This window comes from Chelon labrosus, assembly GCF_963514085.1.
Source record: "Chelon labrosus genome assembly, chromosome: 12".
Taxonomy (NCBI): domain Eukaryota; kingdom Metazoa; phylum Chordata; class Actinopteri; order Mugiliformes; family Mugilidae; genus Chelon; species Chelon labrosus.
The window spans coordinates 7,951,665-7,970,471 of NC_140345.1; positions in this window are offsets into that span (position 1 = coordinate 7,951,665).

An 18,807-nucleotide genomic window follows, 5' to 3' on the forward strand; every position below is an offset into this window, starting at 1 on the left:
GATGAGAGTTGAAACGTCTTCAAGAAACCTTTAACAAGTCCTTTGTTTTAGCTGTTTTTATGACATTTTCCCGAGTTGACAAAGTAAGCAATTAACTCACTATATTAAGCCATTAACTCACTGTCTGATCTTTAATTACAAAAAGTTTTTGTTTCTAATTACATTAAGTGCATTTAACTTTCCCAGTTTGCCTTTCACTGAATACGGAATAATAAAGTACATAATGACTGACCACAGCTGAAGCTTAAAACATGATGAGCATGGTGATATGAGCTATCCCTCTAGTATTGTCAAAGTCAAGTCAAAGTCAAAGTCAGCTTTATTGTCAATTCTGACATGTGCAACACATAACAGGATTGAAATTTCTTTCCTCAAAGTTCCTACGGTGCAGCAACTTAAACACAAAATGTACAAATATGTAATGTAAAAATATAAGATATATATATATCTATGTATCTATATATACATACATATACACACCCATATACATATACACATATATATATACTACACGCATACATACCTAAAATAGAATAAAATAAAAATAAAAATAGAATGAGCTACAATAAAATAAAGTGGCTGGTGCGAGACACTGACATAGACTTAATGAGCAGTCATGACACCATGAAGAAAACACGCAACGCTAACCAGAATGCCTTTCTCCATACTTGCTATATTCTCTGGGGGACAGATCCTAAAATGACCTCAAATCAGGATTATTAGCTCCTGCCACTCACACAAGGACAGCAATCCAGCAGTGTAACATTATAGCTTTGGCTTTCTGAGCCTCTGCCAGCCATCTGATTAGGACAGGCGGGGTCAAGACTGATCACCTGAGCACCTCAGATCGTATTACACTTACACTGACAGAATACTGACCTTTTCTACTAATGCTAACACACGAGAGTGTCACTGCTGCCTTTGGTGTGTTGTCCTGCATATACTTATAAAAGCATTAAATTGCTACAAATACACAAAGCTATTACAGTACCAGTACATGTATACAAATGATCCCACTACTACCTCAGTTCGTGCACATTATACACATTGCTTTTATCTTCTTGCAATCCAGTCTTAATGACTCCATTAACTGAGAGGCCATTAGCAGCATTCACTTTATGGCCAGCCCAACAGCCCAGCCGGGAACACATTATGGAAAGGGCATGTGTGTGTCCTAATGTCCATTTCTTGTCACCCCATACACACACACGCGCACACACACTCAATCTTTCCCCCAAGGCCAGCTAGCTTGAAGCAAGCAGGACTGGACAAACGACTAAGCAAACAGGCCCATTTTTTGTGCTCCATTAGGCAATGGAGAGCAAAGGTTTACTGAAGGCTGCAGTGCCTCGCGCTGGTGGTCAAGTGACAGAGGATTGAAGGCAGAAGAAACTGAAGTGCTGCTCAGTGTTTGAACAGATCCCAAATTAGCCCAGATCGCTTTGGTGCAGGGTCTGTGCGAGACACTTCAGGTGTGAACTGCCCTGCAAGAGGCATCAGGGGGCATGATAGCAGACGCCAGTCACAGTTCCAGTTTGATGAGAAAATGATGGATTCAGTGTCGGTAACAGTTTAACAATTATCCATTCCTGCTATAACACTATAAACGAATGCATTTTTTTCTTCTAAGAATTAAGCATTCTGTACCAGATCACAGCACAGCTCAAAGAACAGCAAAATCTAAAATGATTAATGAAGCAGACAATGTGAAAATGTGTTTTTGCCTAAACAAGTGGAATACCGTCAATGAAAGAAAAGTGTGTGAATGACTGGATCAGTGATCTCAAAGGATTTGACTGCTTCATACCAGTGTAATGGTATACTCTGAAATTCAATGTAAAAGCGTATCTTATGAACCATGTGCATCTCTGTCACAATTTAGACCAAGTCAAGTGAAATGATTGGGGCACACTGTCCGAAGACTCTACGATGCTGCTGTGAAAAGCACTTAAAAGGAGAGACCAAATGACACGTAACCAATCATTTGGAACATCATCTCCACATTGCCTTTCTGTTTCTGCATGTCTGGACTCAATAAGCAGAGTACATATAATCCAACATGGACGCCCTTTGACTGAAGCTGCATGGGCTGTACGGAGTGAGTCATAGAGTTATTTTGTAACCATGGGGCACAGCTGGGGAAGACCAGGGGTCAAAGTTCACTTAATGTCACCAAAGCAAATGCTCATGACACGAACATGAAACCTCCGCTAGATGACAAATGTAGTGCACAGGAACAGAAACTGAAATGAATGGTTGCCAACTCGGTTAAAGGTTGTTTTAAGCGGCATGTTCGTGCTGTGTCTCATAATTCAGTGATTTCGTTTTGTGCCCTCAGCTCTGGCTTGTTATTTGTTTCTCTTCTAATACACCATCACATGCTAAATGTGGCTTTTCTGTTTCCTGCTCCAAGCTAATCTTTAGCTCTGCAGGCAAATGGCTGCTCCTGCTGAGAAGAGAGTGGAAATACTTCATATCTCAAAGGGGGAGGGGGTTAAGCCCAGCCCAGCCCTGATATTAGCTCACTACTCTGGGAGTCGTGGGTTTCAGACGGTTGTACTTTACGTCCGCTGAGCAGGACTGGACGCTGGTTTCTGCTGCCTGCTTGTTTTTCTCCCCCTCCTGAGGGGTGAGGGACCATTTATCAGGAACTAGAAGAACACGTATCGATGTGCAACATGGGCTAGGAATTCAGCTTTTATTACACTTCAGACTGCAAGGTCAACTTGGCAGGAATCCGTGTCAAAGCTGTCACCAAGAAACATAAAACAAATAGCCCAAGCAGAGGATGCGACATAAAACATCAAGATAAGGGGGAGGATACCTCACCATGAAAGTCTTGGTTTATCTTTACACATGTGCGATCAGGCAATATACTGAGATGTTTCCCTGTTCTCTTGTGTTTAGTGGCTTTTAGAGCCGACAGTGCAACTTTAAAGCGGGAGAAAAGATAAGATGGGTTAAAATTTATGTCATAAACTGTATATAATGATTACATCCATTTGTCTGGAGAGAAAAGACCAGGCCTACATATTTTCTCCTCAGTAGCCATCTGTCGTATAAAAAGTCACACCACTTTTCCTCAGCAGCATGAAGAGAAGCCGTGTTGTTAAGCCCAGGCCTTGTGACACTGTAATGCAGTCAGCACTGTCATGGCTTTGATGCCATCATATGCCACTCCTCCTCTCTTCTCTGGGTTCTGACAGTGACAAAGGGGATCGGCAGCAGTGTGTTATCAGCGTGCAGCTGCAGTAATCGTATTATTTAGTAATCTTAATTCTGAGTGGCTGACCAACAGTGTGAACAAAGCGGGGCCTTGCTAAGCCCATCAGAGTGTTTCCATGGAGCAAAGGTCTTTTCCTGCTTCACAGCCCCTGTAGGCCATGCACTCCCTTTTTTCCTCTCCGTTTCTCACCCTCCCTCCTCCGTGTCCTCCTCTCTGTTGCTTTCTGTCTCACACTCTCTGCGTCCTCTCTCATTCTGCTCTCGTTACTCTATTTCCAGAATGTTTTTTAATCTTTCTCTCTCCTATTTGCTTCCTCTTTTTTTTTTTTTTCACCCTCCCAATCTTTCTGTCTCAGCGACGCTCTGAGCTGGGAGTTTGTGTAATGGCGTTATTCACAGTTCATTGGTCTGTTTGAAGGGACTATCTTGATTGAGCGTCTCCCGGTGCAGGGCCTGGTGACTGTGGGAGTGTATAAAGACGTGGATGTGTCCGTGGAGATAGATGGGCTTAGCAATATGCAGGACATTGCAGAGGTTGAGTCTCTGTGTAGGGTGTCATCCAAGCAACACACAGGGAGATAAAATGAGGCTGAAATGATATGCAGCCCGAGCGTAATGCTCAGGGCATTAGACGTGAAATGGAGGCAACAAAGACGTAGTCAGGGAATTGGAGTCATTCTCATTAGCTGGTTTACCCTCTTCAGTTTTAGCCCCCATCCCATTCCCATCTCACCCTAATGAACACAAGTACACTGACACAGAACCAAAAAAGTGCTTTGAGAGGCAGGAATACTCACCATTAATTAGTTCAAATTAACCTCAGGACCAACACGTAGGAGTGCACACACACAAACATATGGGTAAAGGCACCTCAAAACGCATCATTCTGACACCACTCTGATGCTGTTGTAAGCTTGGCTGTAAGATCAAAATCAGTTTCTTTGGCAGACACACACACACACACACACACACACAAATTGCCCGGGGCAGAGGAAGCACGGGAAAGCAAATCCGCTGTGAAGACACCACAAAACCAACACCGCAGAAAGACAGGCCACTTCTGTGTTTCTGCATACATGAGCTAAATACATGTTAATAACATGCAGTAGACATGTGAAGATGTACATACGCACACATAGAAAGAGAGAGAGTCCTACTTACAGAATGAATCAGGCGGTATCAGAAGCGCTGTGCCATATTATCGCAGTAGTAGTGAGTCAACATGGGCATCGAGATCTGAGACCACAGAGTTTTACCACCTTTGCCAAGGGGGAGGGGGGTGCTGAGGGGGAGTCAGAGGAGTTCACACTGTTTTATTGGGGGTGAGGACATATGGAGGGAATCTGGGGAAATCCGGTGTTTATAGTCAGATGGAGAAGATAATCCCTATTGAACAAGGCAAGAAAAAAATCAACAATTCATGAAAGTAAAGGTTCAGTTCTGTGTGCACAAGAGAATGGGGGATTGATTGGGCCGCTGTTTTTCCTCTTACTTAAAGAAAGAAAACAAATAACAATAACACAGGCCCGTCTTGACAAATAAGAAAAAGAAGGGGAGAAAAATTAGTCAATCAAAAAGGGCTCCACCTTTTTCCTTTTCGCAGTCTTTTCTCTGTTTTCCTCTGTCTGCCCACCTCTTGTTTTCCAGGGGATTGCAGAGGGGCCTATAAGCAGAAGAACGGCGGCATCAGAAAACCAATCACCGAGCCAGACGACGAGAGAGCATAAAGGAGTAAATGACAAGCAGATGAAGGGGAGGATTTCCGACACCTGCTCTCTCCCTCTGTTTCTCTGCCTGCCTTTCTACAGCCCTCCTTCTCTCCAACCTGTATTTCCTTTCTAGTAACAGCCCCCTCCTTCGCAGCTTGTTTTTTAGTGCATGGGCTCGCAAACAGTATGGACTGAGGTGGATGCAGATGAGGTGAGATTCTCCAGAAGCTCCAACCGCAGGGACACTCTTCTTTCTTTCGTTCTTTCTGTATCCGCTTTCTTTCCTTCTCTTTGCCTTCCCCTCACACGCTGCATAGAATGACAATGAATTGCACGCTGTCTACTGTGCCAGCACTGGATGTCTGCCTGGCTCTCTGCCTGACACTTAGGCTGTGTACCTGTCTCCCTGTCTATCTATCTTCCCGTCTGTCTGTCTCATCAACCTCTGAGCTTGTCTGTCATTCAGTACAGCTGTCTGTTTACCAGGCTATTTCGGTCTTTCAGTCTGTCTTCCTCCCAAAAACGAAAATACAGACCAGGCAGATGCAGACAGGCCATAACACTGGTTCGGTTCTCAGGTCCCCCCGTTGGTGCAAATCCTGAACCCTCCCCAGCCCATCCCGATAACTAGCCTCCAACACGGCGTGGGCGAATTACAAAGAGACTCTAAGTCTCCAAAAGGATTTTGGACAATCCTCGTTAATTCTGTATTTTTCTCTCTTTTTTGTCCTCTCTGCCTCTTCCTTCGTCCCTTGCTTCTTTCCTTCTTTCTTTCTGTCTTTCTTCCACCTGTTTCCTGTTGTTTTTGCTTTTCTTCCTCTCCTTCTCCTCTCCTTGGTGCCTGTCTCCTTCCTTGTTATCTATTCCGGACAGTCTGTCCCTCCTCTCTCTCCGTCACTGAGGGAGGATGAAGAAGAATGGTGCTGCTTCATAATGTATTTCTCCGCAATGTGAGAGAAAGATAGAGAAAAAGAAATAGAGGAAATTGCGGGATAAAGAGAAGGGTTGTTTTTTGGAAATTGTTCTTTTTGAAAAAAATAAAGAAAAAAAAAAGCCCTCCTCCCTTACACCAAATCAGAACAGAGAGCCTCTCGAGGGGGATTTTCAATTACTCGCTTTTGCCCACAAGCCAATCTGGAAAAAGCGACTCAGCTCTGAGGTGTGCACCAAAGTGTCGTAATCTCGAAAGGATATCCGGCCGATAAATCCGGACATGTCCAAAAGATCCATACCATTGCTCAAGCATCACGGCAGCCTATTTCATTTTAGATGAAGTCCAGGAAGCTCAACGCGTTGATTGGTTTGTTGTACGTCGAACCCTTTGGGGCCTGTCACCCTCAGCTTATCTTTACTTCGTGTAGACAGCTCCTGGTATCACAGCCTGGCTAGTCCAGCCTCAACTCTGCAGGCTCAGCCCTCGTCGGGATGGTACGAGCTGATGGCTGGAGATGGTGGCTGCAGTTAGGTGTGGAAAGCTAGTCGCTGGAGGGTGTCTGTTGGCTTCCATGCTGCCCATTTGGAGTTCATCTCTGCAAGGCTTCAGATCTAAGAAGAGCAAGAAGAGAAGCAAAGTAGAAGAGATGAGAGAGCGTGAGAGTGCATGAAAGGTTAGCATGGTGACATTTGTGTCACTCTGCCTTATCGGGTATGTCATTCTCCTCCTCGTCACACTCCACCCTGCCTGTCGTCCTGCTGTCTATTTCGTCCTTGTCACTCTTCCACTGACTTTGCTGCTCGTTTGCTCCTTCCTCCTCTCCACTCACTCCATGATTTGATCCTTTTACATGTTCGCAACAAGCTCATCTTCAAACACCCTCCTTATCAAATCCTCTATTCCCTCTGTCCAGTTTAATATCTACATCTCTCCTGCTTTTATCCAGTAATTGTTTTTTTCAAATCTAAGTTAGGTGTCCATCACTCTCCGCAAGATGTATCTGAGGGAAAACACTGAGGGACAGAGAGAGATCTCTTACTGGTTAATGTGCCTGAGGCGGGTACAGGACTGCAGGCTCGTAGCACTGGTCAGGTGCAAGTAGACATACCGGTACTTGAGTGGTCTAGACTAGGACTGTCTCATTTTATTAAAAGTCCCAACCCACAGAGGAGAAGATTCAATATTCACAGTGTGGAAAACACATTGTCTGTCTGAACCATTGCATGCCATACAGGGAAACATACAGCACAACAGCTTTGTGCTGTAATTTGTCACTGATGCAAGGCAGTTGAAACACGGCAAACAAGTAAATTTCACAATATACTAGAATAAAGCTATGTGGTTCAAGACTGAACCACAGACAGAAAACAATGATATTTAAATAGGAATTAAGAATTATAATAAACAGTTATTGCTCATTTTTATTCAAGAGATAAAAATTGCTTTTCAAATCCGTTATTTATTCTTCTATAGTTACTAAAACATGTGTCACGGTGTCACTGATTTTATATGGCTCCTACTTTACATTTGTTTTGTACTGCAAATGTAATGAGCTGAACCTCCTAAATGTTACCCGTGACAACAGCAGTGTTCTTTGCCACAAACTCCAATTTCCATGTTCACCAAACGCTAGATTTAGTAAAAAGAATTTATTTTCAAAATAACAGGTGGTATCTGAGACCCCTGACCTCTTCATTGTGCTCTCTTGCATTTAATATTTCAGTAGAAACTGGTAGCTTTTGTGCATCGCAGCTAATAAGACGTACTTTATCCTTTGATCAGTTTCTCAGATATACAGCGCATATTATCACTTTTATATATCCTTTCATATTGAGGCAAGATGTATTAAATGTATTAATACACCAATTTTCCAGGCAGACAGGTATGTGAACAGATGACAGATGGCAAAACTAATGTTGCCTTGTGCTCAGACAGACTTGACTGCTAAGTTTCGTTTTTTTTTTCCATTTCCTAATAAATCACATCACCCTTTGTCAAATAGATTACTTTTATCTATAAATAGCAGCACCATGTCAAATCTTACCCAATGGGTAATCTCACCTCTGTTACTATGCAACACTTTGCACCTGTTGAATATGAAAGAGCCATTTTGTGAATTCCAATCAAAAGGCTCACAGCTGAGAGACGGATCCCTTCACGTGCAGCAGAAACCATGCACTTCTTTAAAAGTAGATGTCAATTCCAAGCGACGCAGTAATAGTGTCATCTCCTTTACAGAACTAAATCATTAAATAGGTTTAGTGGCCGCTTCCTCTTTGAGGTGATGGTCCATTTCCAATGAAACATTAGACCACTCCGTTTATCAGCTCCTATCAATACTGCTGTGTGGATAGATTTGACCCTCCTGTGACACCCATATTCCACAGGGAGCATTCACGGCGAGACCATGTGTATGTCTGTTCTGGCTCACTGGTTAGGTTAGTGCTCAGTGTCTGCCATTGTAAGTCTGTATCTGCACAGCCTTTGTTGGCACCATTAGCATGCGATGGTGTCGCAGGTGTGAAAAGATGTAGGTGGTGTGAATTGGTGTGCAGAAGGTATGTCAGCAAGGAGCGCAAAGACGGAGGTGTGTGGAAAATGAGTGATGGTGTGTGTGTCTATGCATTTACAATGTCAAAGCTGTCATGCCTTAAGCAATTAAATACATTGATCTACTTCATAACTGCCTGTCCCACATGCTGAGGCTAAACACATACCTTTCCCCACTCTGCACTGTGTCACACACGCACACACTTGAAACGCTATAAGAAATTATTGACACAGAAGTAGCAATCCTCTCACCCACACTAACACATACCCAAGGCATCTCCATTTACTGCCTGTGTCAGGAAAGACACCTAAAACGTCTGAATTCAAACAGAATGTAGAGAGGAGCCAGAAGAGACCAAGAGAGGGATGGAAGTGAGGAGGGGGAGGGGTGGCAGCGCCGAAGAGGGGAAGAGAGAGAGAGAGAGGCAAAGAGGAAATGCAGGGAGAAGGGGGCAACAAAATGAAGTGAGCCATTCAGATTTTATCCAAATCCATCAAAGTGGACGTGCCTGTTTATGTCCAGATAGAGGAGTGGGGTGTAGATGAAAAGAGGGTGGATGGAGGGATGGAGGGAAACAGGTGGGGCTGTGGTAGGGAGGTGGACTGGATGGGTTGAGTGGCTGAGTCACAAGGAAACCCATCAGAAGTGAAACGTAACAGCAGACTGAAGAAAAGGAGACAGCCAGGGTGATATAAGAAACGGGAAAATGAGAAGCAAACGAGAATAGAGGAAAAAACAGAGGATGAGAGAGGTGGACACTCACCCATTTCAGCGGGCTATCCACAGGCAAGCACAATCCCTGCTCTGTGATCCCATCCTGGGGAAAGGCGCAGCGAGATCCTGGAGCTCCCTCCGCTGAATACCAATGGAGCTGCTATTATCAGCTCACACACACACACACACACACACACACTCACTCACACTCTGGCTCTGTGGAGGAAAAGGCACAAACACACACAGTCAAGTCTCGGCCAGTTGCTTGAATTAAAAAAAAGAGATGCAAAGAGCATATCACATTAAAAGAAACATTGCAGCACAACTGCATTTGCATTCCCCTCTTTGCTTATCTTCTCTTTCCTATTTCTTCGTGAAAAAAGCGTCAGAGGCAGCGCTCAAGCTGGAGGCTTCAGTCCACACACACATTTACAAGCTCATCCAGCGCCTATACACAACCTAGACAAATACTTACTGAGCTTATATTCAAAATCCCAGTGAGTCCCACAGCTGACTCTATTCCGGCTCAAGGCTTGTCTGCTTCCAAGGGTGGTAGAAAGAAATGAGTTGTCCGCTGTTTTCTTTTCCCTCCCTGTGGGTCCCTCACAGTGGCATTTGATGCAGAGATAAAAGCATATGAAGGCAGACTCTTTATCCTCTCTTGTTTCCCCCTCATATGCAGTGTACATCCAGTTCTTCTGTCTCCATTTGTTGATTCAGGTCCAATCCATCCGCCTGCCGGTAGACTTCGCTGTGATACGGCGACACGCGATGGCCAACTGCATTCACTTAGTCACCCTCCCCTCTGCCTCTCCCCTTGCTCAATACTACACCCGTACCTCCTTGGCTTTCTCCAATCTAATCAGCTCTCCCTCTCTCTCCCTCTCTCTCTTTCTGTGCACCCTCCCACTCTCTCCCTTTCCTCCCTCCTCCTTCCCAACACCCACTCCTTTACACACTCTCTCTCTCTCTCTCTCTCTCTCTCCCTTCTATGTATTTTTCTCAAAGATGAATATCATCTCCCCTCACCCTCTCTTTCTCTTTTCTGTCATTTTCTCCGATAAGCATTTGAAATAAGAGGAAAGGCTAAAAAAAACCCAACTGTCCATGAACAAAAACACACACTATCTGAAACACAGACAGAGTGGGAGAAAGAGAGTAATCATAGGGATGTGTTACATCCCAACCCACAGTAAACTACCCTGACATGGCTACATGCTCAGGGTGACAAACACCATCACACCACCCGCAACTCGTCTCATACCCGGTGACACACATCACGCACACAACAAATACATATCTACACATGCAAACACACACACAGCGGAACTGGATGCAAACACATATGTGGGCTCACATGCTGAGGCACATATTGACATAATGTCATTGATATGCACAAGTAGAGGCGAGCACACACATAAATATACATAAATCCGATCAGAGCATGAGGTTATCCCAACCGCAGGCGTACAGTACAGAGTGATGGAAACTATATAGGTATATAATTTGCCTTATATGTTATATAGATTTGAAGTGTATTTGAACTTCACCTAAGTATTACATGAGTGCTGCTATGTAATTCTTCATGAATCAGGAATCATCCAGTTTATGGTCGTAACCATAACCTAGGCCATCCATCTGTCCACCCACCCATCCATTATCTAACGCCGCTCATCGTATGGAGGGTTGGAACTTATCACAACTGACACTAGGAGAGATTCGGCGTACACCCATGACAGCTCACCAAGTCCATCACAGGGCTAACACAAATAGACAAACAACCATTCAGACTCACATGCACACCTACGGCCAATTTAGAATCGGCAATCACCAATTCATCTAACAAGCATGTCTCTGGACACGGAGAAAGTCATTGCAAGTGCAGGGAGAACATGCAAAGACTGCACCACTAGAAAAAAACAAACGAACAAAAACACTACCGTACTACAAACCCACCCCAGCATCATTCATTCATCTTCTGTAACTGCTTGTCCTGTGAAGGGTCGCGGGGGGGCTGGCGCCTATCCCAGCTGTCATCGGGCGAGAGGCGGGGTACACCCTGGGCAGGTCTCCAGTCTATCGCAGGGCTAACTCAGAGAGACAGACAACCATTCACACTCACACTCACACCTACGGCAAATTTAGAATCACCAGTGAACCTAACCAGCATGTCTTTGAACAGTGGGAGGAAGCCGGAGTACCTGGAGAGAACCCACGCAGACACAGGGAGAACTGAGTTAGTTAGAACCTTCTTGCTGCGAGGCATCAGTGCTAACCACCACACCACTGCGCCGCCCCGCCAACATCATATATTTTTTAATAGATTTACAGGTCCACATATGTTTGGCCACTAGTATATTTTATTTAATTGTCATTCGGATTTTATCCAAATATACCAGACTGGACAGGCCTGTTTATGTCCCAACTGGCAGTGTAGCTGTTCTCTTTTTGGGTAATTGTCCGATCACTTTTGAGCACCTGAGATCAGTTGCTCTGTCTAAAATGGTTTTAATTCCCACATCTTTCCTCCAGTGTGGACGTGACTACCCTTAAATTAAAGCAAAAAGTCTGGATTTTAAATCTATATTCATTATATTACTGTAACTTGAATATCTTTTGATGGGAGTGGTAACAGCACAATGAGCACTTGTAATTACCTTAAGTATATTTTTCTGTTAATACTTTTCCAAAAAGTTCCATTTCAATTGGTGAATTTTAATTGTCATTTAAGGATATGTTGTATATTGTAGGTTTTCTGCTGTTAATCCAGAAAAGGATTCTTCCACAACTGGTTGCGCACATATACACACACACTGCTGAAAATCATCCCGCCTCTCACCAGAGCAGCATGACACTTCATGCAGGACTTCCTTGAATGAAGCTGACACCCTTCTCACTATTTATAATGTTCACTCATATAAGGCACACCTCTACAACAGCATGAGCCCACTGAAAGTAGACAGCAGTCTCCGGAGAAGCCGCTCACACTGTATGATGTCACTGTCTAACTCCCATATCCCACTTGTATCGTGCTATGCCGTCTCTTCCCCCCTAACGAGGCTGGGACATTGGCCTCATGGTGCCTTTGCTCCTCTCTGGTCGGCCCAAGTAGCCTTTTCGGTATGGATCTTTTTCTTAACCTTACAGCCCCAGTGCGCTCTTAGCATTTCATGTCCTCCAAGGCTATTAAAGTCACCACAGTGTGTTGAATCATTGATTTTGTCACTCTGTGGATGAGGTGGCGCTATAATTGCTAGTGACAAAACTGTGTTGCCTTACAGTGATATTTGCAAATCATTCATTAAAAGAGGTGTTGGCTTTAAATATTTCAAATAAGATGAATAAAAATTTCTGTTGTGCATCTATTTCTACTTAACTACTGACCCTAACCCTTAAAATTCTTGGTCCAGTTACAATCTGAATAAAGGCATGTAAATTTAGAGCTTATTTGTGTCTCCCATATTAACTTATAGCCTCTGATTTCAGCCTTTGGACACATCAACTCCGGTTTGTCCACTAAGTTGTCCCCTAATCAAACAAGGAAGCAAACATAGTATGTGACAATGCTGAGCTGTCTCCTCTGCTTTGGTTTCAAACCCCCATACACCCACCCTCCCACCGCTTCATCATGTTTTCACCTATTCACTTTGCATCCCATGAAATAATGTGCATCTCAAGATGTCTTTGTCCAGTGGGCGGACAGTGCTGGAACACCTATTACTCACTCACGCTTGAGCCTATTAGACTGCAACCATGTCATGTCACAGGTTCCCTTAGGCCACGTTTTGTTTTTTTGTTTTTTAATTCTGTGTATGCGTGTGCGGACATTTGGATATGACTGTACGTGCATCCGTCCAACTTGAAAATGTGAAATTCTCTTTTATTCTCTACACGTGCTGTGTGTGTGTCTTTGGAGGGCTGCGTACACAGCGTTACCCCTGGCTGTGACCCACAGCTGCAGATTTCAAGAAGTCAGGAGGAGTCTCCCTGCGCTGTCTCTCCCATTCCATCACACACACTGACACACGCCCTGCAGATGTGTGTGTATGTGTGTGTGTGCTGCCTAATTTACCCCTGGTCCTTTTCTTTTTTAGCTCTAATGGGTAACACTGAATGTGCCATGTGAGAGAGACCGACTTCTTATCAAACCTCAGTCATTCGAGTGTATACTACATAACACAAACATGCTGAAATGCTACAAGGACGTTCACCTTAATATTACGGATGATGTAGGCCCAACCGCATCCACTGAAAGTCTGCTGTCACTCTGGTTCAGTCTCCCTCCTCTCTCTCTAAATATGCATTCAACAGCTGCCTCTCTCCCAACTCCATCCCACACCACTTTGCTCTTGACAAATTGATGTGGAGCGCTTTTACATAACAACTACATAACGCACACACATGCACACTCCAACAACGATCTACAGCGCAAATGTAAACCTTGCTCAACCATTACACATGCACTTCACCGCTGGTGTTAAAAGCCCAGTGTTGCAAATTGCACGTGCTTAATTTTCTCTTTGTGGAACACAAATGTGGCTTCCATGTTAACTGTTGCTTGGAAAGCATGCAAAAGAGGGGAGGGAAAGGGAGAGCAAGACAGCGGGAGGGGGGAGAATTGACATTCTGCCCGAGCACTGCGCTCTGCTTTTGGAATAATGATTAGCTCCTCAGTATTCTAGTCACATATGCTTCACTATCAATGAGAGAGGGAGGAAGGAGCAAACACGAGGGAGGGGACAGAGAGGGAGGAGACAAGCAGAGGGAGGTGTGAGCGCAAAGGGGGAGGGACGATGAAGGGGTGGGTGTCACGCAGGCAGGAACAAGGTGAACAAGAGAGCAAGGGATGGAAAAAAGTGAGGGGTAATGGAGGACACAACAGAGGAGCATAGTATGACATAAGCAGTAGATGTAGGTGTGCTGCAGTGTGGTCACACACACACACACACACACAGATGCACACTGCATGCTTAAACAAATGAAACAGACAAATGTGCAAACTAAAAACAAAGGAAGTGCAAGCAGCGCACGCACACAAACACTCTTGTACATCCTTGAATCGACACACACAGAAATACACCACTACACGCGTGGAGACTACTTTGTCAAAGTCACAGCAGGTACAGCCACCTCAGCAAAGAGAGAGACAGAGGCTGTGTCGCAGGGGGGGAGAGAGAGGGAGAGACAGAACGAGGCGGGTGATGAAAAAAGAGGGGAAAGGAGAAAAAGAAAATAAGAGAAGGACAGAGAGCGGAGAGGAAGCATGTGCAAGCAATAAATATATAATCACAAGGCATAGAGAATGATAAATGTATACCATTACTTAAATAGGTCAATCATACATTAATAACTAAAATATGATAATAAAGATGGGAAGTCAGCTGAAGCCAAGTGAGTAAGTTCGCATAACTGAGCTCAGTTAGTCACACACAAAGAACTACATCATATTTCTGAACACCCTGTAACTCAGACTCCTCAAGGTGGATTATTATATAAGAAAGGTGAAGTGTTTTTCAACTGAGATGAAAAAAAAAAAAAAAAAGTAAAACTATTGAGCAAACAGCATAATTTAGTGCAATGAATAACATTAGTTTTTACTGGGATAAACAATAGACACACTAAATGTTGAAGCTTTGATTTTGGACAGCCAACAAACACTTTTATGTTTAAACATATTTAAATATGCAGCCTTTAAGCTCTAAAGCATAGCTATAGTTTCATCTTGTTGCAGTTGTAATTACATAAACTTAACCAGCCCACTGTCTCCTGGGCTGCAAATGCATAATAGCGAGGAAAATTTGTTTAGTAAAGCAGCTACGGTAAATATCAACAGATGAATAATTCTGACTAGTAATACATAACACACCTCAGGCATAGGTCATCGTGTCATTTGAGTATCTGAGTACAGTATGTGTATTCATAAATACAACTTAGCAAAACATGCCTTTCTTCCATGTTGCATGTGTTTTCTTGCAGGGGATACAGTATTGTGTGGTGCTGCATATACTGTACACTGACCTTAGTGTGATTTATGATATTTCTCTCTCCAGCAGAATTCCTGGTATATGTGATTTTTCACTGGTAAATTGTTTGACCTTTAATGGCCACATGCTACATTTGTGATAAAGATATGGTACCCCTTAGAAATATATTGCATTATTGTTATTATATTTAGTCTGACTTTAGTTCTTTATTTAAGGGCTGGATAAAATTAAGGATCCATCATCTGTATACACAGGGGGGGAAAAATATTTGTGCAGAATTTGTACAGCAATTACACCATTAAGAAATGCTCGTGCAGCACTTTGAAGAGTGTCACAGAAAAGACGACATGTGAACACTGCAATCATCATATAAATAAAACGGTTCCATGACTTGTCTTTTTTGACCACACTGACAATCTCTGTCAGTGAAAAAGTGTTTCCTATTATGTTACCTTGGAAACAAAGCTGTGCCCAGCATCTCAGAGATGTCAATAAAAATGCCATCAAAAAAAGCACTACTTTAATAGTTCTCTGGGGACACAGTGGTTAGTGCATTAACAGTGACCGTATATAAGTTCACTGTAGGTCTGTATTTTTTTCTATAACACATTTCAGTAGTTTTCAGTAACATTTTGTAGTCTATATTTACTATATTTATTTTTACTGTCTCTATTTATTTAATCATATACTTACTTCTGTCTGTACGTTCACATATGTACAATGCACACTGCCTGGCCACAAAAAAATGTCACCACCTGGATTTAACTAAGCAAATAGGTACGAGCCTCCTATTGGATAATTACTGCATGGGCGATTATCTTTCAGCTGGCAACAAGTTATTTAATCCCAACTGATGCAATGAGTAGCTTCTCATTTCTTAAACAACCATGTCTAAATACACATCATGTGGTCGTGGAAAAGATGTTAGTCTGTTTGAGAAGGGTCAAATCATTGGCATGTATCAAGCAGAGAAAACATCGAAGGAGATTGTAGAAACTACTAAAATTGGGTTAAGAACTGTCCAACGCATTATTAAAGGCTAATAATAATATTAAGAACCAGCGCATCAGGGCAAGAAGAGAGGCAGATGAAGTGATGCACCCATCATGCCTAGTGTCTACTGTACAAGCCTGTGGGGGCAGTGCTATGATCTGGGGTTGCTGCAGTTGCTCAGGTCTAGGTTCAGCAACATTATGTGTCCAAAGAATGAGGTCAGCTGACTACCTGAATATACTGAATGACCAGGTTATTCGATTTTTTCTTCCCTGGTGGCACGGGCATATTCCAAGATGACAATGACAGGATTCATGGGGCTCAAATTGTGAAAGCGTGGTTCAGGGAGCATGAGACATCATTTTCACACATGGATTGTCCACCACAGAGTCCAGACCTTGACCCCACTGAGAATGTTTGGGATGTGCTGGAGAAGGCTTTGCTCAGTGGTCAGACTCTCTCATCATCAGTAGGTACAAGATCTTGGTGAAAAATGAATGCAATACTGGATGGAAATAAACCTTCTGACATTGTCCAACAAGATACAACAAAAATCTTTTGTTTTTGGCCAGACAGTGTATGTACATGGTATTTTCCATTTGTTTATATGTATATTTTGTTTTATATTGCAAACATGTAAGACCTTTTTTTTTTTTGGTAACTTTTTTGATTTGGTATATATGTTTTATCTAAACTAAATAAGTTTTCCCAGGAAGGTCTGAGCACCGGTGATGTTGTTTAGCTGAGAACATGGAGTAGTATTAGCTGAAGCCATTAAAGGTGGAACTTTGACATTCAGCTGTAACAACCAAACATTACATGTTGTAATAGTACTTCTGACTGAAATGAATCTGAACAAGCAGGCATTTACACATTTAAAGGTCATAAAAGCTGAAAGTAGCTAGTGAATAGCTGAAATGTTTAATAAATACAAAATGAATTGCTCAGTTATCCGAGTTACGTAGCCTACGTTACGTTAGCAAACAAAACGTAATGGTTAATGTGAGCTGCTAAGTGTTAGCTGAATTAGCAAAATTACAGAAATTAAAGAAATTGCTCCAATTCACAAGTTCGTATATGGTTGAAATTACCTAAATAATATTAAAATAAAGCTTAAATGTTATTAAAATAACTAGCCAAGATACAGCGAATGGATAAACGGCTCAAACATCTTCTGCCACGGTAATTAGCATTAAAGAAAAAAAATGAAATTGAACACATGAAAAGTAAATAACTCCAAATATTGCTGACTGTGTTTTAAAGTCATACTTGCCACAGTTACAGCTTAGTTATCCACTTCATGGCTGCTCTACTATTACTCTTACCTGGAGATGAAAGCCAAAAACAGAGCTCCTGGTGTCCTCCACCTGCTCGGGACACGGTGATGTCAGCGAGTTTACTGCTGTGAGAGCTGAAAGCTGAATATGCACATTCCCTCCTGAGGGTCACTGGGGTATTTTTAGTGTTTATGATATAAAAAGAGGTGAGAATCAAAGGGATGCCCAGGGTGAGAGAAGCTACTGTGTGTGCTTGTTCCTCATTTTTTCATTTGCTACAAGGACATTCCTGAATCTGATGGGTTATTTTAGGGCCCATGTAGCTGCATAATTGTCCATTTCATCTGGCTGTATTAAAGGATAAAAGCCTCTTATCTCTCCCTGCTTTAACAGCTTATACACAGCATGAATAATTTAATAGACATAATTGGAAAAAAACACCACACATGTAAGCACATGTAGGAGTTTATTTTCCTCTCAGCTACGTATACATGCATGATGGTAAATCATTTAAGCGGTTTGTGGGTGCATTGGTGAGGTGATGAACACAAAAGCCATTAATTTAAACAGCGGCCATGTCAGTTCATTCAAGCAACAAATGACTCTTGTTCAATGAAAGTCTTTATGGAGGGTCTTTGAAATTTCTTAGTTTAATAGCTACCAGGGTCTATTTTATTATGACTTAGCGGCTCAACATTTTAATGACCAAGTCCTTTTAAAAAAAAAAAAAAAAAAAAAAAAAGCCACATTTTTACGAATGATCTTTGGGAGTACATTCCCAATCAAGTGCAAGCTTTAATTATGCACAGACATGTATTTTAAATACTCAAGTGTCAGTATTGATTGAACTGAGTAATTCACTAAGTTATTAAATGAAATGTATTTGCCCTAGCTATTGTATTCTCAATTCAAAAATTACTTTTGGAATTTGCATTTTTTAGTAGACATACTGCACCATAAATCTATATAATCTGTAAGCTCATGTCATTGAGAGCCATACATTAAGCAAGGACTTCTAATTACATTTAAAGTTGTTCTTCTAAATCTGTTTAAGCATTCTTGTCATAAACCAAGGTTAGCCCGGAGGCTAACGATTCAGCACAGCCAGACAACATATCGTTTTCTGGACATTAAAGACATTTATACTGCAAGCTGCTTCCCCAGAGCATGCAAGTCTCATGATTTCAACAGCAGCAGTATCGACAGTTTCATGATGCCTCTGTGTTGTTGTGTTTTCTGTTTCACTGCTGGGTAGCAGGTATAAAAAAAAACAACACTCCCACAAAATATCAGCTCTCAAGGTTTGAGAGGAAGGGGGGAAAACATGTATTTATCGACTGGTTGCCAGTTGACTCTCAGAGAAGCAATGAAAAGCAGCTAAATTCTTGGCACTGGTTTCTTTTTGCTTCTCGGGAACCCT